This window comes from Somniosus microcephalus, chromosome 12, assembly GCF_052327205.1.
Source record: "Somniosus microcephalus isolate GS21.2 chromosome 12, FLI_Smic_1.0, whole genome shotgun sequence".
Classification (NCBI taxonomy): Eukaryota; Metazoa; Chordata; class Chondrichthyes; order Squaliformes; family Somniosidae; genus Somniosus; species Somniosus microcephalus.
This window is the reverse complement of record NC_140998.1, coordinates 98,338,213-98,355,616: the sequence shown is the minus strand read 5'-3', so window position 1 is coordinate 98,355,616 and position 17,404 is coordinate 98,338,213.

Sequence of the window (17,404 nt, the reverse complement as noted above, 5' to 3'; positions counted from 1 at the left end):
GCTTTCCCTCCTATCTTTGTATCGTCGGCAAACTTGGATACGTTGCACTCGGTCCCTTCCTCCAAATCGTTAATATAGATTGTAAAGAGTTGGGGTCCCAGCACCGACCCCTGCGGAACACCACTAGTTACTGATTGCCAACCAGAGAATGAACCATTTATCCCCACTCTCTGTTTTCTGTTAGATAGCCAATCCTCCACCCATGCCAGTACATTGCCCCCAATCCTGTGATTTTTTATCTTGTGCAGTAATCTTTTGTGTGGCACCTTGTCAAATGCCTTTTGGAAGTCCAAATACACCCCATCCACTGGTTCCCCTTTATCCACCCTGTTTGTTACGTCCTCAAAGAATTCGAGCAAATTTGTCAAACACGACTTCCCCTTCGTAAAACTATGCTGATGCTGTCCGATTAAATTATGCTTATCCAAATGTCCTGTTATTGCTTCCTTAATAATGGACTCCAACATTTTACCAACCACAGATGTTAGGCTAACTGGTCTATAGTTTCCAGCCTTTTGTCTGCCTCCCTTTTTAAATAAGGGCGTTACATTAGCAGTTTTCCAATCTGCTGGGACCTTTCCTGAATCCAGGGAGTTTTGGAAAATTACCACCAATGCATCCACAATCCCTACCGCTACTTCTCTCAAGACCCTAGGATGTAAGCCATCAGGTCCAGGGGATTTATTCGCCTTTAGTCCCATTATCTTACTGAGTACCACCTCCTTAGTGATTTTAATCGTGTTTAGCTCCTCCCCCCCCCCATAGACCCCTGTTTGTCCAGTGTTGGGATATTTTTAGTGTCCTCTACCGTAAAGACTGATACAAAATATTTGTTCAGCGTTTCTGCCATCTCCATGTTCCCCACCACTAATTTCCCGGTCTCGTCCTCTAAGGGACCAACATTCACTTTAGCCACCCTTTTTCTTTTTATATAACCGTAGAAACTCTTGCTATGTACTCGATGGATTAAAAGACTGGAATTTAATAACAACGAAGTTTGCTGGATGTTACAAGGAGGAAATCAAAACACGTTCGTTCAAGGTGCCAGGTAGTCGAAGACTGCTGGAAAGTTCTCTAAGCTGACGTCATGACGTCCCCACGTTCTTCGCGCCACTGGCGGTCACGTGATCATTGTCATGACGTCACCACGCAGGATAAAGGCAAACACACACTGTAAAGGTAACAATCAGTTTAAAGGTGCAGTCCCCGGCTGCATTATAATACAATTAAGGGGATTATACTAAAGTACACTGAGTCTCTTGTGGCTCATCCACAGGTGCCCCCCCAGAATCCCCATTAATGGCCAGTGTCAAACGAACAGGTGGCTTGATGGTTCTCTCCGAGCGTCGACGACCCTCAGGCGGCGGAAGTGGAACGTTGGGAGAAAGCATGGAGCCTGGCTGTGGTTGTTGCGGCGTGTCAGGTGCGGCGAACGCAGTGTCTGACTGCGAAAACGATGGTGAGGCATCTGTAGGCGGTTCAACGGCTGGCTGTTGTAATGATGAATCGGCATGCAATGACGGTCATCCTCGGCGAGGTGGCTGGGCAGTCACTATTGTTTCAGTGCGATGGAGGTGAGCGGCCTTCAGATGGTCGATGGAGATGGTGTCCGGTCTGCCGCCTACGTCGACGGTGAAATATTTCTCACCGGCAGATATGACACGAAATGGGCCGGCGTATGGTGGTTTAAGTGGGTCTCTGTGCGCGTCGTGCCTGATGAAGACATAATCGGCGGACATGTGGTCCGCAGGAACGTGAGGCCTCTGTAAGCCATGATGCGAGGTTGGAATGGGCAGGAAGTTCTTGGCCGCCTCGCGATGCTGGATAAGCTGCTGAGTTGCAGACCACGGTTCTGTATTCGGAGGCAGGAAGTCACCAGGGACCCTCAAGGTTTGCCCGTAAACTAACTCAGCTGATGAAGACTGAAGGTCTTCCTTGGGAGCCGTCCTTAGCCCTAGCATCACCCAAGGCAATCTGTCTACCCAGTTGGATCCACGCAGGCTGGCATGAAGGGATGCCTTAAGCGACCGATGGAACCTTTCGCACAGGCCATTCGCCTGCGGATGGTAGGTGGTGGTACGGTGTAGCTTGGTACCTAAGCCGTGTGCAATGGCGTTCCATAATTCGGAAGTGAATTGTGGACCTCGGTCCGATGATATGTCGGATGGGACGCCGAAGCGAGCCACCCACGATGACAGGAATGCCCTGGCAATATCAGCTGTAGTGGTAGCGACCAACGGAATCGCCTCTGGCCACCTGGTGGTGTGGTCCACTATTGTGAGGAGATGCGTGAAACCCCGTGAACCGGGGAGAGGACCCACTAGATCCACGTGCACGTGGTCAAACCGTCGCTCTGGCACTGGAAACTCAGCCAAAGGGGCTTTAACATGCCGGTTGACTTTCGCTTTTTGACAATCAATACAATTGTTTGTCCAATCTCGGACATCTAAGTGCATGCCCTTCCACACAAACTTGTGGGACATGAGACGTTGCGAAGCTCGCATCCATGGGTGCGAGAACCCGTGTATCACCCGAAAGACTTTCTTGCACCACTCGACCGGCACTATGGGACAAGACACTCCCTTGGACGTGTCACACAAAAGGGTGGTTCCTGCTGAGTGGAACTGAACGTCAGCGACTTGCCAACTGGAAGGCGTGGTCCGGTACGCTTGAACCTCGGGGTCAGCCAACTGCTCTTCCGCTAAGCCAGCGAAATCGATGCCCAGGTTAACTGCCAGGACAGGAGCGCGGGAGAGGCAATCGGCCACGAGATTGTCCTTGCCCGAGACGTGTCGTAGATCGGTGGTGAATTCCGAAATGAAGGTGAGGTGGTGCTGTTGCCGCGCTGACCAAGGTTCAGACGTTTTGGCCATGGCAAACGTGAGTGGTTTGTGGTCCACAAACACGGTGAACGGGCGTCCTTCTAGCAGAAAGCGAAAATGTCGAATAGCCAAAAACAGGGCGAGCAACTCCCTATCGAACGTGCTGTACTTGCGTTCGTTCTTGCGTAGTTGGCGGCTGAAAAAGGCCAGTGGCTGCGAAGTCCCGTCTACCCACTGCTCCTGCACCGCTCCAATGGCGTAGTCCGAAGCATCCATCGTGAGAGTGATGGTTGCACCTGGAATAGGGTGTGCCAGCATGGTTGCATCTGCCAGTGCTGCTTTGGTATCTAGGAAGGCCTGGTCCATCTGGGGAGTCCAGTTGATGAGGTCTTTGCCAGATTTCCCTTTCAGTGCTTCATGCAGCGGTTGCATCAACTGCGCTGCCTTGGGGACAAAACGATGGTAAAAATGAACAATCCCCAGGAATTCCTGCAAGGACTTAACAGCGAGGGGACATGGAAAAGCTGTAACAGCCTCGACCTTGGTGGCTAGTGGAACGGCGCTGTCCGATGTTATCCTGTGCCCCAGGAAATCGATGCTGGTGAGACCGAATTGGCATTTGGCCGGGTTGACAATGAGGCCATGCTGGCTTAACCGAGTGAAGAGCTGGCGTAGATGTAACAAGTGTTCCTTGGGGTTCTTGCTAGCGATGAGTATATCGTCCAGATATACGAAAAGGAAAGGCAAATCCCGTAAAACAGAGTCCATGAGCCGCTGGAAAGCCTGCGCTGCATTTTTTAACTCGAAAGACATTCTGAGAAATTCGAAAAGGCCAAAAGGTGTGATGACCGCCGTCTTGAGAACATCTTGGGGGTGTACCGAAACTTGGTGATACCCGCGGACGAGATCCACCTTTGAAAATATTGAGTTTCCAGCCAAATGTGCTGAGAAATCCTGGATATGAGGTATGGGATACGTGTCAGGAGTCGTGGCATCGTTTAGTCATCTGTAGTCAACGCAAGGCCGCCACCCTCCACCTGGTTTGGGGACGATGTGTAGTGGAGAGGACCAAGGACTGGTGGAGCGTCGGACGATCCCGAGGCGCTCCATTGTTTGGAATTCGGCTTTAGCCGCCGCGAGTTTGCTGGGTTCTAACCTGCGCGCCCGGGCGTAAACCGGTGATCCATTGTGGTGATATGGTGTGCCACACCATGTTTCGTGACTGCTGCCGAGAAGGTAGGCCGGGTGAGCTCTGGAAACTCGCTGAGTAGGCGTGTAAACCCGTCTTGAACTGGTACCGCACGGGCGACCGACCAGGACACGGCGGTGCTGCCGTGGCAGGGCACCGCGTGGTAAGTGGACACGTGAATAAGGCGGCAGTTTTTGACGTCAACTAGAAAACCATTTGCACAAAAGAAGTCGGCTCCTAGTATGGCCTGTGACACTGTGGCAGTGGTAAATTGCCAGAGGAACTGCTGACCGCCGAAAGTAACGGTAACCGTCTGTTTCCCAAAAGTGCGAATCGCCGCGCCATTGGCTGCCTTGAGTGCAGGGCCGCGGCCGCCGGATTGTAGATCCAGCCTGGAAGCTGGCAAAATGCTGCACTGGGACCCAGTGTCGCAGAGGAATCGCCTCCCCGTTGTGGAATCCGTAACATAAAGTAATTTCCCCGTTGAACCGACCGCCATGGTAAATTGAGTGCGCTTTTCAGGGCTTGTCATCCTTTTCGAAGGGCGATGGCTTGCTGAAGGATTTTTTTGGGGGGAGATACTGCAGGGAGGCTTGCAGCATCGAGCTTTGGCGCCAAAACAGGCATGATACGTGCACCAGCCCGCTGGAGGAGGGCTGGGCTTCGCACGCGCAGGAGAAGGGCACCTCGTGGCTGCACAGCACTGCTGTGAGACTGCAAAAATTTTGTCTGCCTCTGCCGTGAGCTTAACACAGTCGGTGATCTCAGAGCTGGCCAAGGCTGTCTGCACCGCGTCAGGTAGCTGGCAGAGGAAAAGTTCTCGGAATAAAAAACATTGGTCTTCCGAACCAAGTAGGGTGAGCATTTGGCTCATTAATTCCAAAGGCTTTGAGTCCCCGATGCCTGGCATGGCAATGAGCCGGCATGCGCGCTCTGATTTGTTAAGGCCAAATATTTGCAGTAAACGAGCTTTGAGAGCCTCATACTTGCCCTCGTCTGGTGGACTGCTCAGTAGGCTGACGACCCTCGAGGCCGTGGCGCTGCCGAGAGCGGAGACCACGTAAAAATAACGGGTCAAATCCGCTACGATCTCCCGCAGGTGAAACTGTGCTTCCGTCTGTAGGAACCAAGCTTCTGGTTGCTGCTCCCAGAACTGAGGCAATTTGAGGGCGACGGCATTTGTGCTCATGTTGAATTCTCTTCGAAGTTTGTTCGACGAGATCGGGGTCACCAATGTAGGAACGGAGGTTCCTAACTAAATAATTCAGCTCAACTCGATGGACTAAAAGACTGGAATTTAATAACAACGAAGTTTGCTGGATGTTACAAGGAGGAAATCAAAACACGTTCGTTCAAGATGCCAGGTAGTCGAAGACTGCTGGAAAGTTCTCTAAGCTGACGTCATGACGTCCCCATGTTCTTCGCGCCACTGGCGGTCACGTGATCATCGTCATGACGTCACCACGCAGGATAAAGGCAAACACACACTGTAAAGGTAACAATCAGTTTAAAGGTGCAGTCCCCGGCTGCACTATAATACAATTAAGGGGATTATAATAAAGTACACCGAGTCTCTTGTGGCTACTCCACAGCTATCTGTTTTTATATTTTTTGCTAGTTTACTTTCATAATCTATCTTCCCTTTCTTAATTAATCTTTTAGTTATTCTTTGCTGGCTTTTAAATGCTTCCCAATCTTCTATCCTCCCACTAGATTTGGCTACTTTATATGCCCTTGTTTTCAGTCGGATACTATCCTTTATTACTTTACTTAGGTAGCGGGCAGTGTTCCCTATAATTTTCTTTTGAGTGCGCGGCCCCTTTAATGGGCTGTGCGGCCCATTCAATTTCCGTGCATGCGCGGTTTTTCCATTCAAAAGCCGGCGACCAGCCTGCGTGGGATCTCCAGACTGCACTGCTTAACGGGAACATTGGTTGCGTGGCTCCATGCTAGAATAAGGTCCAGTGTGAATATAACATGTTTCCTGGGAGCATGTGAAATGGCGTGTGCAGTGCGTGCCTCTCCCCCCGCATGCTCGATTTTGGGCGTGTTGGATCCGTGGTTCAGTGGATATGCTGTTATTAAATAATCACACGGATGCTGTACATTAACAATAAACAGGTCTTTACTGGAGGAGGGTAGTCTCAAGACTGGGGGTACAGCGGCATGCGCAAAGCTTATATACAGGTGTGGTCACTGCCGGTACTACAGTATACAGGAGCTGTAAAAGTAGTTCTGACTTAAAGGCACATACACTACAGGGCGCTGTAGTGTATGTGCCTTTAAGAGCCCCATGTGTACTGTAATGACGGTAATGGCCACTCGGGCTATATAAGCCTGAGTATTGTGTTGTATCCGTTAGTTCCCCTCCAGACTTTGTTTAGTAAACACCTATCAAACCAACTCCTGTCTTCAGTGTCTCTATCAACACACAGACACAACAGTGGTGACGAAGTGGAAACGGACTTACCTACAATTCGGCAGCACCACAAGGACATCGATTCCTCTGGCGTCCAGAAGAATCAAGAAGTGAAAGAAGCTGTTGTTTCACCAGCTGGCCAAGCTGGTGGCAGGTACTGCGGTAATCCTTCCTGGGCATCAGGCTGGGGCTCCAGCGGCTGGCTCTACAGCTGGGCCAAGCAGCGAAAGCGGAGGCAAGCAGTAACAGACGGGGAGGGAGCACTCGGGAGACGGCCGCGGCTGCAAGCAGGTCGGCGCTCAGACCTAGAGAGAGAGTCCGGCGGGAACGAGTCTCCAACTGTAAATAAATAAATAAATAAAAAAGAACGGAAACCGCGGGAAACAGCATTGTCATCGGCAGCAGCGGTAGAAAAGCACGGGAAGCGCCATATCTTTTCTAAGATGCCTAATTCTGGCAATAGTGATGCTTTTGATAACGAGATAGAGGATTGGACCACATATGTGGAAAGAGTGGAGGTATATTGCACCGCAAATGGAATAGAAGATGAAAAAAAAGCTTCAGTACTTCTAAATCTAATGGGCGCAAAGACATACAAGCTGTTACGAAACGTAATCACTCCAGCCGAACCGATGGACAAGAATTTTAAGGAGATTGTTGATACCCTACACTGCCAATTCAAGGCAGGACTGGCAGATTCTCTACGAGACAAATTCGTCTGCGGTCTCCTAAGTGTAGGAACACAAAAAAGGCTATTTTCTGTGAAAGATTTAACACTGGACAAGGCTTTCAGTGCAAGAGGAGCTGCAGAGATACAGCAAAAGCCACAGGACTTCGGCACCCATGAAATGACACGGGGTTTCGAGAGATGTTATCGCTGCGGCAGATCCACCCATGACCAGAGGGACTGCTGGTTCAAGGACAAAGCATGCAGGCAATGTGGAAAGATGGGACACATTGCACGTGTATGCCGATCTGGATACAAAAAATCCACTAACAGGAAAAAAATCAATAAGGAAAAGCACAGAAAGGTACAAATGATGACGGACAGTAGCTCCGAAGACCAGAAGAGCGATAGCGACTCCGGGAACAAGAGACTAAGCTCTCTCAAATTACATAATGTAATTGCCAAAGAAGATTACCAGACCATTTGGGTTACCCTCACAATAGCAGGGTCCCCAGTTAAAATGGAGCTAGATACAGGATCAGCTCTGACCGTCATAAATCGATGGGATTACGAGCGGCTATTTCCGCATATACCTTTAAAAGACACATCCATTATCTTGAAAACATATACGGGGCAGAAAGTATACCCCAAAGGAAAAATAAGGGTGCCTGTTGTATACAACGGCAAGGAAATACAGAAGTTGTATTTATACGTTCTACAAGATGGTGGTCCACTGCTGTTGGGACGTGAATGGATCAGGAAAATACGTTTAGACTGGCACTCCATTCAGGCACTGACGGTGACCAGTAAGGAAAAAAATGATGATGACGTCATATCTGAACGATTAAACGACATCTTGGCCAACGCCAAGGAAGTGTTTCAAGAGAAACTAGGAACCTTGAAAGGCATCACCGCCTCAATAAAAGTGGAAGATGCAGCAATTCTCAAGTTTTTTAAGGCAAGACCGGTGCCATACGCAATTCGTCCAGCAGTCAAGGCAGAGCTGGAGAATTTGGAAAAGGCAGGCGTATTGTCTAAAATAGATTGGAGCGAGTGGGCAACACCCATCGTCCCAGTCATGAAGAAAGCATTGAAGAATAATAAATCTGAAGAACAGAGAAAAATTCGCATCTGTGGAGACTTCAAGGTGACTGTAAACCCGGTCCTTCACACGGTACAGTATCCTCTTCCGAGGATAGAAGATATTTTCACCTCACTATCCGGAGGGAAACGTTTCACCAAAATTGACTTGGCACAGGCATATCTACAGGTGGAGGTTGAAGAGGCCTCTAAAAATATCTCACGATAAATACACACAAAGGTCTGTACCAGTACAATCGACTGGTTTTCGGAGTAGCATCCGCTCCAGCTATCTGGCAAAGAGCTATGGAGCAAGTCCTCCAAGGGATTCCGGGGACTCCATGCTACCTAGACAACATCCTTGTAACAGGAGAAAATGACAACGAGCACCTTGCCAATTTGGAGCAGGTGCTCACTAGGCTGAGAGAACGGGGCCTACGAGCAAATCGCCCCAAGTGCGAATTTTTCCAAAATCAAATATCATATTGTGGCCACATAATTAATAAGGAAGGGTTGCATAAGTCACCTGAAAAAATTGAAGCGGTCATAAAAGCCCCAGCACCTGAAAATGATTCACAATTAAGGTCGTTCCTGGGATTAATAAATTACTATCATAAATTTTTACCGAACTTATCAACTCTTCTACACCCTCTTAATGAACTGCTACAAACAAGAGTAATTTGGAAATGGAGCGAAGACTGTAAACGTGCCTTCCATAAATGCAAAGACTTAATCATGTCCAAAGAAGTTTTGGCTCATTACAACCCATCACTGCCAATCAGACTGGCGTGCGATGCATCCCCTTACGGCATAGGAGCAGTATTATCGCATAAATTCCCTGATGGCTCGGAACGGCCGATAGCTTTTGCGTCACGCTCATTGAACTCAGCTGAGCGTAACTATGCCCAAATCGACAGGGAAGCACTCAGCCTGGTATGGGGAGTGAAGAAATTCAACCATTACCTACACGGACAAAAATTTACCTTGTTGACTGACCATCAACCCTTCATCTCCATATTCAACCCTAAAAAGGGTGTTCCCATTATGACAGCGCAAAGGCTACAGAGGTGGTCCCTTTTTCTCGGGGCACACCAATACAACATAGAATACAAAGGATCAAAACAGCATGGGAATGCTGACGGTTTATCACACCTACCGTTGCCAACGGTATAAGAGGCAGCTACAGTAGACCCAGTGGAGATGTTCCACTCAACCATAGTGGAATGTCTACCAGTAACAAATTCTGCCATTGAAAAGGAAACGAGAAATGACCTGACTCTCTCACGAGTCTACGACTTAACGGTAAAGGGATGGCCGGCACATGGCGAACCACTGTTGCCAGCATTCTCGCAAAGAAGAGAACAGCTGTCAGTGTGCCGAGGAACCTTGATGTGTGGATCCAGAGTGGTGATTCCACCCAAACTCCAGGATAAAGTGCTAAAGGAGATTCACGAGGGGCATCTGGGTGGAGTGAAAATGAAGAACCTAGCCAGAGCGTTTGTATGGTGGCCAGGTATCGATGGAGACATCGAAGAAATGACCAAGAGCTGCCTAGGATGCCAGAAGGTCCAAAACGCTCCACCACAAGCCCCTCTACATCCATGGGAGTGGCCCTCATCTCCCTGGCAAAGGGTACACATCGACTTTGCTGGTCCATTTATGGACTCAATGTTCTTAATCGCGATTGATGCACACTCCAAGTGGCCGGAGGTAATAAAGATGTCCTCCACCACCACGGAAAAAACCATCACAGTATTAAGGACCATATTTGCCAGGAATGGGCTGCCGGAACAGATCTGTTCTGATAATGGACCGCAATTTGTGTCCGAAGAATTCAGGAAGTTCTTAAAAAACAATGGGGTTAAGCACTACACGTCCGCCCCATACCATCCCGCCACCAATGGATTGGCTGAAAGGTTTGTCCAGACCTTCAAGAAGGCCATAAAGGCCATGGGTAATGAAGACAAAAAACTTCAGCACAAAGTGGATAACTTCTTGTTCGCATACAGGAATGCAACACATATGGTTACAAACCAAACTCCCGCCATGATGTTCTTCAATAGAAGCCTAAGATGCCGGCTGGATTTGATCAAGCCCAACATCAGAAGGGACGTGGAGAACCGGCAATTTCAAGGCATGAATGAAAGGCCAACTAGAACCTTCCAGATAGGTCAACAAGTTTTGGCCCGGGACTACCGTACCGAGAAATGGCAGCCTGGAACTATCTGCACACGACTAGGACCACTGATGTATACCATGGACATTGGAGAAAGCATAATAAGGCGCCATGCTGACCAAATCAGAGTCATCCGAAAAGGGTCAACCTACACCACAACTCTATACGCCTAATGATGAAGTAGAGATACCTATATCTACCTCCGATCTGGTGATACTGGAACCCGATGAACCCGACACTGGCATTCAAGCCGAATCAGCCTTGCCAAAAGAACCTACTGCACCACCAGAAACTACTACACCACCGAGGCGTTATCCGGACCGAGTCAGGAAGCCTCCAGAGAGACTGACTTATAATTAATTAACTGCAGCAATGTATAGATTATTTTTCTTGTAACATGTAATTCATAATTACTTAAAATATTATGTACTGCTTAGCTAAAAGGGGAGGAATTGTAGTGTATGTGCCTTTAAGAGCCCCATGTGTACTGTAATGCCGGTAATGGCCACTCGGGCTATATAAGCCTGAGTATTGTGTTGTATCCGTTAGTTCCCCTCCAGACTTAGTTTAGTAAACACCTATCAAACCAACTCCTGTCTTCAGTGTCTCTATCAGCACACAGACACAACAGGCGCAATCGAATTTGCAGGCCATTGTGTTTACATGACAGCCAGAGAACCTGCTGCAAAAGCAGTTTTCGAAGCTACCATATGTGATGTCTGCTGGCAGGATGGAATTTTGTCCTGCAGTTTTCATGAGGCTTGTGTGCAAACATTGCTGAAAAGATTTCCTAAGCACTTTTCCAGTGGCAACAATGTGCTGCTAACATCAGTCACAGGATATAGTTTGTCTTTGGTGTTCAGCAATTAGTTTGGCCGTTCTTAAATTGTTCTAATCAATAACAAATGATTTGCTTTTGGATAATGAAAATAAGAGCAATAATTTATGTTTCAATCAAAGAACTAACTTTTAACATCAGTAACTGGTGATATATAAAGGATCAATCAATAACAAGATTCCTCCTAACAACCTGCATGAAAACAGCAATGGTAATTTCAGAGAACTTATAGTTACAGACTTTAGTTTTCACCAGAGAACATCTTGAAATGCTACTAAAGGTAGTGCAGAACTTACATTATCTACCATAGTGGACGGGACACCCCCATGAATAATGGAAATGTGTGGATAATCAAGAGGGCTCAAAATTTGATCTTAAATATATGATACCCCAATACATTAGGCATCAGAATAAAGGCAAGTAAAATACAAGAACAAATAAAAGAAACATTATGCAATTTTGACACCTGGTGCAAGGTTTTTCTCCTCTGTACATGGTAATGCATTGGTTATATCACTGGACTTGGACCAGCACCTGGACTTAGATCCTAGTTAGAACCAGAGTTCAAATCCTAACATGGCACTTTGTGAATTTGAATTCAGTTGAAATGATTTATTGTTTATGCATTAATTGAATTTTCAAATATTTCTGAATCTGGCTGGAATCATTACCTTGGAGCTGGGTTGAATGTGTGCGGGCTGCATAGCGGGTCAGGAACCCGAAGATGTGAACAGCGTGTTCTGCACTGCGTGTTGTCCACCCCTTCTTGCTGCCAGAGCTTCTCAAAACTCGGAGCTGTGGGCTGCGGTCTTGGGATCTCTAATTCCCTAGCCAGCTCTGTTCTGGGTGCTGCCTGTGGGGCGGTTTGATATGGGCTGCTGGTACTGTCCGACGGACTTCCCTTCGGACTTATGAGACTTTAGTCCTTAGTAACTCCATACCCAAACACTCTATCTTTCTGTTACATGGGGTATGATCTACTCCACTAAATCTTTGGTCGCAGGCCAGCTTATAAGCAGCCTTTACTTCCCTAAACTTTCCCTCCTGCTCTGTTACTTCTGAGGTGAGGCGGGCATTCTCTTCCTGCAGTCTCATCTCGTTACTCTTTGCTTCTGTAATTTGGCACTTTAGGAACTCTATCTTGTGCCTCGCGTGGCTTTTGCCCTCGCTAGCTTCTTGGGTGAGGTGTCCGTTTTCCTCCTGTAGCCTCATCTCACTGTCCCTAGCCTCTGTGACTTCCTGCACAAGGCGCTCTATCTCTGCCTGGCATTTCGTGACCTCTAGTGTGAGGTGTGCATTTTCTTCCCACACCCTCATCCCACTATCTCTGGTCTCATTCACCTCTCTTATGAGGCGTTCTACCTCCGCCTGGCATTTTTCAAACTCTGACTCCTGTTTCTTGGCCTCTGTAACCTCCTCCCGCACCCTCATCTCACCCTTCTTAACCCAGCCACCTATACTATAATAGGCCGCCCAATGATATCCAGCACTCCCTCCTCCAGCTGGCTGAGCTCGTGGGTGGCAGCCTGCCCCCATCTGTCAGCTGCTGCTCCCTCAGATTATGCATGACCTTGGCCTGCAAGAGAAAGAGAAGTCTGTGAGTGAGTGTGGTGCAACATGTTTGGGTGATGTGCCTGCCATAGCTGAATAGCTGTGTGCAAGGTGTGAGATGTGGGTGTGAGTGTTGCAGCAGTGGTAAGGTTGTGAGGGTGAAGTGAAGCTCTGGTTGTGAGATTGTGAGGTGAAAAGTAGAGATTGTTGGTAGGTAGAAGTGCTGATGGTGTGATGCATTGAGCAGTGAGGCTTGTGGTGCAGATGGTGAGATATGCCATTTACTGAAGACTTCACTCACCTTGACTTGCCGTGTGAGATCATTAAACTTCTTTCGGCACTGGATGGCCAACCTTGGGACCAGAGTGCTGGCCATCACATGGCCAGCTATCTCCTGCCAGAGCCTTTGAGAGGGCTCCCTGCCAGTGTGTGGGAAGATAACAGCCCATCTCCTCTCCACTGCCATGACCAGTACGTCAAGAGCCGTGCCAGAGATTCTGCAGGCTCTCTCCCTGTGCTGACGCTCTGCCATGGGTTTGCACTGCCAGCTGAAGTTGTGAGTGGCTTGACATTGTGGTGCTGTAGCAGCATAGGATTATATAGTGGTGGGGTGGGGCCTATTAGTGACAAAGAAGGTGTTATATGCTTAGAGGTGCAAGGCAAGGCTAGAATACTCAATGAGTACTTTGTATCGGTGTTTACGAAGGAGGTGGATGCTGGCAAAATATCGGTAGCCATGGAAAAGGTAGAAGCAATGGAAGGGGTGAAAATTGATAGACAGGATGTACGAGAAAGGCTGGGAATGCTTAGAGTGGATAAGTCGCCTGGTCCAGATGGCTTGCATCACAGATTGCTAAGGGAATTTGGGGAGGAGATAGCGGAAGGGCTTGCCATAATTTTCCAATCTTCCCTCAATGCGAAAGAGGTACCTGAAGATTGGAAAGTGGCAAATGTGACACCATTGTTCAAGAATGGGTGTAAGGATAATCCTAGTAACTACAGGCCGGTCAGTTTAACATCAGTGGTGGGTAAAGTTTTACAAACAATAATCAAGGAAATAATTAACGGGCACTTGGAGAGGTTTAAGTTAATTAAGGAGAGCCACCACAGTGTAGGGGGGGCATCCTTTACCTGGTTTACAGTAATTTACCTGGTCAGGCAGCCTTTGCCACTGTACTGTGATCAATTCCAATCAGCAGTTTCGAATCGCTAAACCCCCCCACCCTCCAGTTCTGACTGGAGGAACTTATAATTAATGATATATTAAAAACGGACAAATGGTCTGGATGCAAGAAAGTCAAATTTTATTAAAACTAAAGAAACTACACCACACGATCAAAGTAATCACGGTAAAATTGCTTAACAGGGGAAGGCAGACGGCAAAAACGGCTACAATGTTAATCTTACAATCTTAGCAACATTTCCCTTAAATTACCACTCCTTTACTTCTCACTAGATTGTCTTGCTAGTGGATCAGAAGCCTTGCTCACCTGCAGTCCAAAGAGTAAATGAGACAAAAAAAGAGGGCAGAGGACTTCCTGGGCTCAATCTTTATACCCTGGGGGTCCCTGCTGTTTTCGTGACGAAAACGTCCGTGCGCAATTTCACACCGAAAAGTCCGAATACACAAGAGAAGGGCTTTTAACTTCTTCCATTCATACATGGAGACATCACGTAGCAGAGTCAATTTCAGTGAATGGATGTGTGTAAACAACCCATTGTGCTTACTGTCCGATGATTGGCTGATTCAAATGGGCTACTCCCCAGTGTAAACAAGCAGCTTGTAGGTTACCGGACCCGCCCAATACCACAGGGTGACTGACAGCTCGGGCTCCATTCAAACTTACTACAGGGCAGTGTTGAGCTTTTCATATGCTAACAGCCTGTCTGTCCTTTTCTGCTGCCTTTTATAAATCTGTTTCCATGAGGTCTGTTCAGCCATTTTTATGCCCTGGGCAATTTAAACAGTCCAAAACTTAAGAGTACATCTTTTAATAAAATGTACAATCTTAAAGTGTGTGATTTTCACAAAGTTCTTTGATTCCAGTGTCCAAGTGCTGCCTAGCTTACGAGCTTTTTAACGCAGCCTTTTGTGGTTCTGGGTATGTTTTAAAACATTGTCCAACCCAGAGACAATTTAAATCACACAAGTCTTCGTCCACGATGTGGATTAATATTTCCCGATCTTCAGGGGCTGAGGGGATTTTACGACCCCTACAACAGGTTTGTAAAAAGCAGATCATGTTTGACTAATCTAATTGAATTTTTTGATGAAGTAACAGGGAGGATCGATGAAGGGAATGCAATGGATGTTGTCTGCATGGATTTGAGGAAGGCGTTTGACAAAATAACACATAGAAGACTGGTTAACAAAATTGAGGTTCATGGAATAGATGGGTCAGTGGCAGCTTGGATAAGGAATTGGCTTAAGGACAGAAAACAGCGAGTTGTGGTAAATGGCTATTTTTCAGACTGGAGGATGGTAGACAGTGGTGTTCCCCAAGGGTCAGTGCTAGGCAGGCAGAGACCAGGACCAGTGTACCCCCTCCGACAATGGAGGTACGGTCTGCCCATGAACGATAATGACCCAGGGGCTGTTCAGCATACCTATCTGGTACCTGTAGTGTAAGGAACTATATTCTGCAGCCCCTGTATACTGCAGTACCAGTAGTGACCACCCCTGTATATAAGCCTGTGTAGTAACTTTGCATAGTTAGTTCCAGTTTGTCTCCACTCAGTAAAGACCTGTTGTAACCAAATCCTGCAGTCCATGTCTCAATTACACACGGACATAATACTGGTGATGAGCAGATCCGGACTTACCTACAGTCTGCACCACCTCATGGGGATCCATCCCTGAAGCGAAGTTGTCAGAGGTCGAGGCCAGAAGGAAGAAAGAAAGAAAAAAAAAACGAACAGAAGAAACGGGCGTCGACCGTGGGCAACCGCCTCTGATTCATCGGAGTTGAAGATTTGCAGGAGAGGCTGTCGAGAGCGGGGCTTGGTTATCCTGTCGATGGTGTTCCAGCTAATCGGGCTGGTGGCAGGTAGTACACTGATCCTTCCTGGGCTGCGGCGGGCTAGAGCTCGATCGGATGGCTTTTCAACGGGGCCGAGCAGCGTTGTCGGGAAGAGGAGAGAGAGAGAGAGAGAGAGGGTGAAGCACACAGGGCGCGGCCGGTGCTACGAAGCCGGGCAGCGTACAGACCCGAGAAGAGGGAGAAAGTGTCCCATAGGGTTGCTCTGACGACGGGAAAATAAAAGAAATTAGAAGCGCAGAAAGCCGCGAGGAGCTGCAGTTTGCCAAGGGAACCGCGGAGAGCAGCGTTAGCAGCAGCGTGGGGGAAAAGTGCGCGAAGACCATAGGGCATCGCCATCAAGGCATAAAATGCCAGCAACAGCGCTAGCAGCAGCGGAGAAGACGGAAAGCGCGGGAGGCGCCATCTTAGATTTCCAAGATGCCGAAGACTGGCAATATCACTGCCTTCGATAATGCAATAGAAGACTGGACCACGTATGTGGAAAGAGTCGAAGTATATTGCAAGGCAAACGAAGTAGCCGATGAGAAAAAGGCATCGGTACTACTAAACTTAATGGGTGCAAGAACGTACGGCCTATTGCGGAACCTGATCACTCCAGCCAAACCGATGGCGAAGAGTTTTAATGAAATTGTTGATATCCTACAGGAACACCTAAATCCTACACCACTGCTGAGAGCAGAAAGATTTAAATTCCACAGGAGAAATCAGCATAAAGATGAGAGCAATGCTGATTACCTTATGGAACTATGCAAGCTATCAAAGCACTGCCAGTTCGGAGCAGGACTGACAGATACTCTACGGGACAAATTTGTCTGTGGACTCCTGAGTGAAGGAACCCAGAAGAGGTTACTCTCAGAGAAAGAGCTGACGCTAGATAAGGCTTTCAGTGCGGCAGTATCGTACGAAGCAGCAGCAAGGGGAGCTGCGGAAATACAGCAAAAGCCACAGGAATACGGCACCCACGAAATGACATGGGGATTTGAAAAATGTTATCGCTGCGGCAGAACAACCCATGACCAGAAGGACTGCTGGTCCAAGGACAAAATATGCAGGCAATGCGGAAAGATGGGACACATTGCACGAGTTTGCAGGTCTGGGAAGAAGACTAACGACAACAAAAAGGCTACTAAGGAACCGTACAGGAAAGTACAAAAGATGACGGACAGTAGTTCCGAAGACCAGAAGAGTGATAGTGAATCCGGGAACAAGAGACGAAGCTGTCTCAAACTTCACAACGTAATCGCAAAAGAGGATCACTGAACCATGTGGGTCATCCTCACGATAGCAGGGTCCCAAGTCAAAATGGAATTGGATACAGGATCAGCCCTGACCATCATGAATCGACGAGACTACGAGCGGCTATTCTCACACATACCCTTGAAAGAGACATCCATTGTCTTGAAGACATATACGGGGCAGAAAGTATACCCCAGAGGGAAAATAAGGGTGCCTGTCGAATACAACGGCAAAGGAAATACAGAAATTGTATCTGTACATACTGCAAGATGGTGGACCACCGTTATTGGGACGTGAATGGATCAGAAAGATAAGTTTAGGCTGGCACTCCATTCAGGCAGTGACGGTGGCTGGTAAAAAGGATGAGGACATCACACCTGGACGA